Source organism: Gekko japonicus, unplaced genomic scaffold (genome assembly GCF_001447785.1).
Source record: "Gekko japonicus isolate JY-2015 unplaced genomic scaffold, Gekko_japonicus_V1.1 scaffold113, whole genome shotgun sequence".
Taxonomy (NCBI): Eukaryota; Metazoa; Chordata; class Lepidosauria; order Squamata; family Gekkonidae; genus Gekko; species Gekko japonicus.
In genome coordinates this window covers 1,547,363-1,557,183 of record NW_015160211.1, presented here as the reverse complement: position 1 = coordinate 1,557,183, position 9,821 = coordinate 1,547,363, and positions in this window count along the sequence as shown.

Below are 9,821 nucleotides of genomic sequence, written 5' to 3'. Positions count from 1 at the left end.
TTTAACATGTCTAGTCTAGGGCTGCCAAGTGGGGGTGGGGGCGGGGAAACCCCCACTTTGGAGGCCCGATTTCCGCCGCGGCGGAATCGGGCCCCGGGGGGAACTCCGCCCCCCAAAGCTGCATCACCAGAGGTGACGCAGCCACATTGCTCATGTTGGGGGCGTGGCCCAGATCGTCGGGGGAACCATATGGTTTCCCCCCCTCGAGTATATGATCCACGCGCCCAACGTGAGCGATGTCGCACGTCACTTCTGGTGCCGTGCGGACGGCGCGCGGGCGCGTGCATCCAGAGCCAGCTCCCGGACCCATCGGAGCCTCCCCCGCCGGTGAGTTTGCGGTACTTGGCAACACTAGTCTAGTCAGAATTCTGTTCTAATCATCACTTGGTAAGAGCTTTTTAAAAAAATGTTGCACTTTTGAACTTTTCCTTCACATTGTTATCAATCTTTGTTCCTGAATTCCCTTGTTTTTGTAATTATGGTTCCGATCTGGTTTCTACATCCCCTCAATGGCTTTATTGCTTTGTTTGTTGGAAAATTTGGAAATTATATATATACAAAAAAGAAGAGATATATCACACACACACACACGTGTGTGTGTACGTGTGTGTGATATATCTCTCCTTTTTTGTGTTTTGGGGTGGCACTTCGTGAACATTCGACATGCTCCTAAATCAGTTGGCTCTATGATGTGTCACTCAGAAGCTGTCCCTATCCACTGGCTGCATTGCCTGAGTCTCACCTCCAACATTCTAAACAGTTTGCTATTCCTCTCCCCCCAATAGCCAGTCGTAACACATAGGTCATTTGCATATGTGGCCTGATTGGCCTTTGCCTCTAACATTCTAAACAGTTTGCTGTTGCTGTTGGGAGTCACTGAATGTGTCCTGAGGTAAAAAACATATCCCAATCTTCCCTTAAACAGTTACTGGAGTTGCCAAAATACATATCCCAATCTTCCCTTAAACGGTCACTGGAGTTTCCAGTCTCCCTGTGGGGCCTGGAGATCTCCCAGAAATCTCCCAGAAATCACCGTGTTCCTCAGCCACAGCACATAATTTGTCCTACAGAAAATTTCCCAGCTATTACAATGGCTGCTTTGGGCAGTGGACTCTATGGCATTATACCCTGCTGAGGTCCCTCTGCACCTCAAGCCCTGCCCTCCCCAGGCTCTACCCCTCAAATCTACAGGTCTGGCCCTCCCCTTAGCATTGCCAGCCTAGAGGCAGCACCTGGAGATCTCCAAGATCAGTTCTCCTGGAGAAAATGGCTGCTTTGGGCAATGGATTCTATGGAATTATACCCTGTAACTGGCTATGGAACCACTTTCCTGACCCTTGGAATGCAGAAGACATGGCATAGGAGGAGGTGCTTTTCTACCTTAGCTGCCACTGCATAACCCCAAATCAACGTAAGTCAAGGGTGGAGAGAACCATACCTGTTACCATGAAGCTGTCCTCCCATACTACCCACTTGAGACAGCAAAATGACTTGAGACAGCCCTGCCTTATAGCTTAGCAGAAGGAAATAAACATAGCTTGCCTCCCTCTATTTTCCCCTTCCCTCTGCCGCCCCACCAGCCACAGCCGGGACACTCACCTGGAGCTTCCTTCTAGAACTCGTTGTATTTCTTCCCACAATGGGCCCTACTCCTAGTCTTATGTATAAAGTGTTTTAACTGATTTCAGTTTTCTAACATTAAGATCACAAAGAAACATCTTACATGGCAAGGTAAACTGTGGTATAAATTTGGTAGCAACTAGAAACAAAGAATTGGAGCCCAGACTTCTGTGAATTGAACAGTTCTGTGAAACAATTATCACCTCAGCAAATGAACTACATTTCACAAATAGAGAAGTACACAGAAGCAGTTTCAATGGCCTCCCTTGCACAAGTGGAACAAGTTCCACGAACAGAGTGAAAAACTCACACAAGAAAGAAGGGGATAATTTCACCTGATTCCCCTCTGTCTCTACAGCGTGCCTGCCCCCCATGACACATGACATGATATTACCATGGAGGTCGCCACCTCTCAGCAGGAGCTTTTAGGGTCAGGAAAGCTGGTAGTTGCAGAGAGAGTAAGGTGTTAAAAACTGTTTAATTTACAGAAGCCTTGGATCCAATTCTTTGTTTCCAATTGCTACCAAATTTATTTCTTTGTTTCCAATTGCTACCATTCATATTGCTAGGTAATATGTTTAATTTGTGATCTTCCAGTCAGGAAACTGCAATCAGTTAAAACATGCATAAGAAGCATAAAGAGGACTGTGGGAGTTCTGATCTGAACTCTGGGGACTTCTTCAGTACCCCAGTGAGTCCACATGTCAAGTACAAAAAAAGTTAAATCCTGATTTCATCAACAAAAATTCTAGGAACTGATGAAGAGGCAATAAAACTGATTGGATGAGGGGGAAAAACATCTTTATGTGCCAGCCAAATTAACAATTAATTTGATATGCTGTGGCATATCACCTCTCCCTAACAGCAACCAATGGGAGGTGATGGAATGTGCCCTAAAAATCTGGGCCCACCTAAAACGTTATTATCTGAGGCTCAGCTTATTCTGCTCCTTTATCACATGAAAGAAGAAAGTGGCCACATTCACAACTGCTGACAAATCTAGTTACACTAAAGAGATAAATGTTTCTGTCTTTTGTATAAAACATATAACTTGGGGGGGGGGTGAAAAGAGAAAAGTGAAACTTCTGCAACAGATATATTGAGGCTTCAAAATAAGTTTAAGCAAATGGACTCATGATTCTTTATAATTCAGCCCTGGAGAAGAGGGAAGGAGAGAAGCGATTCTTCTTGCTTTCTGTGAGGAAACATGAGTTGTGACTCTCTTTGTGGCTGTGCTCCCATTTTTGTAACATCTGCTCAGTTTGTTTTAGTGAGGAATTACATACTGGGGTGGCTGTTCTATTGCTGTTTGTTTTTTGAAGGAAAATGGGGGGGAGTGTATGTACACACTATTAGAGAACACATCTCCTAGCACTGCAAATCTAGGAAGAGAGATTATAATGTGACCTTACAAAATGCCAGCAAGAAAAAGCCTCTTGGTACCAAATGTTCCAGCTTATTTTGCCTGACCTGCTGCTATAAACACCAACTGGATTGTGCTGCTTTCCAACCCTGTATCCATGAAAGCATTTTGCTAACTTCTCTAACAGAGAGTTTTCTCTATTGGAAATGCAGTCTTTTCGAAGTTCCAGTTTCTTTGTTACGGTGATTAAAGGTCACTAGGTATTTCAAGAACACTGAAACCATTCTTTGTGATTGAAAGATCTCATCTGTCATTCATTCACAACCAAACCCATCTTGTTTCTTTCTGAGCTGCTGAAGTGATGTGACAGAAAGCACAGGATTGTCACACAGTGACCAGATGTTTTGAAGGCAAAAGCCCTGTTCAGATGTTCATTGACTGTGTGAAGATGGGGGGAATCAGGATTGCACCTCCCCCAACCAGTGTTCCCCCTAAGCTGAGTTAGTGTGAGCTAGTTCACAGGTTTTTAGCCTCCAGCTCGCACATTTTTGGGTTTGGTCAGGAAGGATGGGCTCCAGAGCAAACTAATTTATGCAGTAGTCAAATCGCCCGCTCACAACTTTAATGCTGGTAGCTCACAAAGTAGCATTTTTGCTCACAAGGCTCTGCAGCTTAGAGGGAACATTGCCCCCAACCACTATACAGACTTCTGAATACTGTAGAATCTGTGTTCATATTGGTGGTAAAAAGTGCCATCAAATCATAGCTATGATGACCCCATGGGGTTTTCAAGGCAAGGGATGCTCAGAGATGGTTTGCCGTTTCCTGCCTCTGTGTCACAACCCTGGACTTCCTTGGTGGTTCCCATCCAAATACTAACCAGGGCCAATCCTGCTTAGCTGTTGGGATCTGATGAGATAGGTCTAGCCTGGGCCATCCAGGTCAGGGCTGTGTGTACACTAAGCCACTGAAATTTTCTACATGTGAATGGCATCAAGCTCTGGTTGAAAAGTGGTTCCTCCATTTCCCCTTCTGCCTTGGAAAAGAATAGCTGCTATCTTGCTGGGAATATAAAATGGCTTTGAGAGCAAGGTATTCACAAATAACTGCATAAGAATAGAATCCGTGTTTACTCACTATCCCAGAGCAGCTTGATGGAGAACATGATCTCTGGCTGCAGGTTAATTTATTCAGGCAAGTATATTTAGTGGTTATGACTATGAGCATGGACTCTTATCTGGGGGAAATGGGTTTGATTCTCCACTCTTCCACATGCAGCTGCTGGTGTGACCTTGGGTCAGTTACAAGTTCTTTCAGAGCTGTTCTCTCACAAGCAGTTTTCGAAAGAGCTCTCTCAGCCCCAGCTACCTCACAGGGTGTCTGTTGTGAGGAGGGGAAGGGAAAGGAGATTGTAAACTGCTCTGAGACCCCTTCAGGTAGTGAAAGGCAGGGTATAAATCCAATCTCCTCCTGCTCCTCTTCTTCTTCTTCTATTTCTCTTTATTCTCTAACTTCCATGCTTTTCAAAGAACAAGAAAGTCCCATAAGAACTGCTCCACTATCACAGCACAAAAGATTAGAAATCATCAGCAAAATAGTGAGAAAATATACCAATGTGAAGAGACCTTTGAAGGGAGGTGCCCTCTGGAGGGTGACACAATGATTCCGGGAAGGGAAGATGAGTCTCACAAGATAGTTCTGACAACAGTATTGGTGGCTGGCAGTATAGGTGGTTGGGTGGTGTCAAGCTCAGGCCTACAATTCATTCCTTTCGTTTCTTTAAGTTTTGCTTTCCCTTCCCCTTCGCTTGTCATGTTGAATTCCTAAGGGGGATATTGTATGAGTACATGGGGATAGTAGCCATAACAGTTTCTCAAAGTGTGCCCCAAGAGTTGGTTCTCATGAGATCAACCTTGGAGACTCTCTTCGCCTGGCTAGTTAGATTGGGCACCATATCTGTCCATGTTGCCATAGAAACACTCGGGGGTAGGTGTGATGTATGGATGTGTGGAATTTTATGCTTTTATCTATGAGATTTCCCACAGTTTTCTTCAGTCCTAACAAAAGTTCTTGTATCTACAGGAAGCATATCTCTCTTTATATAAAAGCATTTTGGTGTGACTCTCTCTAACAAGCAGTTCTCGAAACAAGCAGTTCCACATGCCTCCCTCAGCGGGGGGCCAATCCCCTGGCTGGATTGCCTCCCTCTGTTGCCTCAGCCCCACCCACAGACCTGCCAGTCAGCCCTTCACCCTCAGTCTGTGCGGAGCTTGGGTGGGATGGATGCTATGGTGCTGGGACGTGTGCGAGCCCCAGGTCAATCCTGGCACCGCCACAGTGTTCATCATCACCCCAGGCAGCCTCCAGGTAGCTGGGTGCTCTGCCATCGGGCGGGGGTTGCCGGGCTGACACTGGCAGCCCACGGGATGCCAGCACCCTGACGGCCAGGGAGCCAGTGGCGCCCCGTTCCCTTGCTCCTCCACCCTGCAGTTGGGGGGGGGAGCCGGGGACCGCAGGGCGATCCTCCCACCGCCGTGCCTGTCGTCCCCACCTGAGCCCTAATCCACCTCACCGCCTGGTCTGTCAGTGCACGGGGGCCTCCTTCTTCTCAGTGCCAACATCCAGCCTGACTGCCATGTGCCACGCAGAGAGCCCTCAGTCAAACATGGCTCCTCCCACCGCTGCCATGCCACCACGGACCCCGGGGTTTCGCTGGGCCATGCAAGGCGAGGGTGAGGGCCCAGGGGCCTCTCACATCTTCCTAGAGCCCGTTGTCTGGCTCCTACAATGGGCCTGCCTCCTAGTCACTAATAAAGCATTTCACTGCCAATAGTGTGTGTGGAGAGTGTCTTAGCTGGGGACCTGACAGGTGGATTAACACATGAACCATCTATGACTTTTTCTATATTGGAAAGAATGACAGAAGCACTTTCCAAAACTGGCTTTTCTGCCATCTTGGTAATGAACAGTGTCCCGAGTGGTGCAAATTCAGAAGACGTAGCTGAAGAGATGGCAATTGCAGAAGTGGGAGTCATGAGGCTTCACATCTACTGCTGATGGGAAATTGGGGGCCACTTTGCATTGTGTAGCCTGGGGCAATGTCTCTTCTGGATAGAAGAACAGCTGCCAATTTGCCTGACTTTGAGGAACAACAATGGAAATTCAGTGATATATAAATTGTAGCAAAAAAAAAACCCAGCTCAAAAACTGTTATACTGTATATATAAAATAGTTTACACGAGGCTTACAAGAATTATCTAGTTTGTGGACAATGAAAGATTTATACTAAGGCAACACATTAAAGCAACACGTTAACATACAGTCCCGTGATGACAGACCCCGATTGGTGCTTGTTTCCCTCAGCTTCATCAGGTCGCAATCTGTCAGGTGCTATACATACAGTCACATCTTTTTATAAACATATATATTTTTAATGATTTTAAAATGAGCTGCTGCGTGTGTTTTTTTGTTGGCTACAATTTGCCTGACTTTGGCTCCACATAAATATCTTGTTGTACATGATGACCTCTTTCCACTTTTTCTGGAGAGAACTGATCTGCTCACAGCTCTGCTGGGGTGAAGTTCAGTCGATCTCCTTGGAAAGTGAACTGAATAACATCTCCTTGCAGCGCAGTTTGGCTAGCTTCTCCTGGACATGTTTGCTCAGCCCTAAGTCAATAAATGCTCCTGTCCTGAGGTCAGTCCACTGCTTAGTCCTGATTTTGGGTGGCTTGGAATCCTGACTATCATTGACTGAAATTGACGAAAGCTTGCTTTTCATATTGTTTTTTTATAAAGGTTTTGTTTTTATCATAAGCTGCCTTGAGTTCAGCAAAGGAGAAACATGACTATTTATTTATTTATTTATTTATTTATTATTTAGATTTCTATCCCACCCTCCCCGAAGGCTCAGGGCGGCTAACAGGGTATAATGCCAAATAAAACCATAAAACAGTATAAAATATTAAATTACATAACATTTATTACTAATAAATGTTTTAAATAAATCATATATAAATTAACCAGGAATAAGGCCCGTTGTGGAAATAAAGACAATGAGCTCAAGAAAGTGGCCTTTGGGCACTCAGCGTCAATTTGCTGTGGTGACCTCAGCAAGGTATAATGACACAGAGCTTACTGTTTTCTCCAGGGGGACTGATCTCTGCCATCTGAAGAGCAGTTGTAATTCTGAATGATATCTAGCCCTCCCCTGGAGATTGTATCAATATATAAACACTCCGTGGATAATTTACGAACAAAAGCAGAAAGATTGTATTGTACAAATCCACTCAAACAGTATAAATACTTATCAAGTTTAACGGACACCCTTATATATTTTCTTAAAGAGCTAGGATTAAAAAGTACTTAATACAAAGGAAAACTCTGAAGAAAGTCCACCAATCCTATGTATAAACAGTTTCAGGAGAAAAAAGTTCCACGTCTGTAGGAGTAGCAACTATGCACAGCTGGCTTCACTGCCGCGTTCACTTTTTGCTTCTTCAGATAGCTGGTACTCTTGACTGTGGAACTAAAAATATATTTCTATGTCATATCCACTATTTATAATGTATTTACTACATCCCCAGTTGCCAAAACATACATACTTACTGAAATGCAAACTTAACAAATCTCCTTAAACCAGTTTTCCCCACTGACATGTTTTCTTTCTGTCAGACAGGCTTCTACAATAATAGTAGTGGTTAGTACTCAACATTCATCAGGTGTGTATAGAATGGATCCTGTGCAAGCTAGAGATGCCAAACTTGGGTGGCATGTAGAGGAGCATCCAGGGAGGTCCACTGTGGGAAGGCAATGTCTTTGTTCCATGCCTTGTCAATTTCAAGACTTGCCCACCTCAAAATCCAGAAAACACCCCAGTCCTGTTTTTTCTCATTGCTGAGCTTCTCTCATTTCCTTCTTCCTGCCACAAAGTAAGGCAGACTGGAGAAATTTACTTATCTGGAGCTTGGGGGGGGGGGGTGGAATCTACAGATCTGGAATTACATATCAATCAGAACCTGCTGAAAACTGAAGGGAGGATAGCCACATCCAGACACTGAAAAAGAAAGACTTATCTACTGAGTGATCTGAAAACATTTCTAAGTAAACCCCACTGAGTTCAAAGAGACTTTGTCACAATCCAAATAGCTGCCCCCTTTACCTGAGTTAAGGGGGCAGGTGCATTTCTGTCCTAACAAACTGTGTGTATATGTTTGTGTCTATGTGGTGTGGTGTGGTATTTTCGATCCAGAGCCATACTTCAGTGCCATGGTCCTAATCCCTATTCCCCAGCTACATTTGAAAGCCAAGCTACATGTTTGGATGTTCAGTCAGGAACATCCAGCATTATATGCATTTGTATCCTTGCTCCCTAGTAAGCATGAAGAAGACATAACTCTGAAAACTTGGGGAGTGCAAAAAAGTACAATGAGGGACTTCTGGTTTGTGGCACGCTGATTTCGGATGGTCCCAGGAGATTCTTCCGAGGAACCGCCAAATCTCCAGGTTTTTAGCGGGGTCCAGGGCTTCCCAGACTTCATTGAGCCTTCCTGGAGGGAGGCTCATTGCAGGGAGCTTGATCCAGGGGCTGTTGTGGGCAGTGGCATGCAAGTAGACCCCAGATCGCTCCGATGTGAGAACTTAGGAGAGAGCACTCAATGGCAGCCATTGAGTGCCAAGGTGTGATCTACTGATTCTATGGAGTCTTTCCTACCTGTAGAGAAGAAATAAAACTGTTCTACAGCACCGTGAGTACCTGGGCTAAATAACATTGACTTTGCCATCAGTTATGGTCCCAAATGCTACCTTCGCTTAAATCTCGTGATTGTAAGACTTTTTGGAGAGCAATTGCTAAAGCATCTAGGAATAATTTCGTTTCTGAAGTTGATATCCCCCCCCAAAATTTGGGCTGATCATTTCTCTAAACTTTTAAATTCTTATACCGAAGTTTCACCTATCCTTGAACTAACTATTCCTTCTCATAGGAAGGAGGAAATTATTGACCTAATAGGTAGTTTGAAATCTTGTAAAGCCCCTGGTCCCGATGGTCTCCCCGCTGAAGTCTTTAAGAAATTTATTGACTGGTGGGCTCCAGTCCTTGCCACTCTCTTTACATCTATTGATTTATATGGCATCTTGCCAGATACTTGGTTAAATTCAATAATAATTCCACTCTACAAGAAAGGGGATCCCAAAATCCCGGATAATTTCCGACCTATTAGCCTTCTTTCTGTAACGGGCAAACTATATGCTAAACATCTTGAGCAGCGATTGCGTAGTTGGGTAAAGGAAAACAATATTATTGGCCCGGAACAAATAGGATTTTCTAAAAATAAATCAACCTTGGACCACTACTTAATCTTATCAGCCTTAGCTGAGAAATATATGAAAGTAGGTTCCAAGAAATTTTATGTTGCCTTTATCGATCTAAAAAGTGCGTTTGACTCCATTATAAGAGGTAAACTCTGGGATAAGCTGTCCAACCTAGGAATTGATCAGCACCTTTTATTACTTTTAAGAAAACCTCATACAGGAACATCTTGCCAGGTTAAATTTTCTTTAAACGGTTTTCTTACAGATAAAATTCCAACTAACAAAGGAGTAAAACAAGGGTGTGTTTTGGCCCCCCTCCTTTTTAACCTATTTCTTTCTGATTTGCCTGGTGCGCTGGATTCTGTGAACGGCCACCCACCCAGATTAGGCAGAGCAGTGCCTCGCCTCTTATATGCTGATGATACAGCAATTATCTCTGTTACCAAAGTAGGTCTCCAACGATATCTGAGGGCTTTTGAGAAATATTGTAATGGTAATCAACTTCAAATTAACTATTCTAAATCCA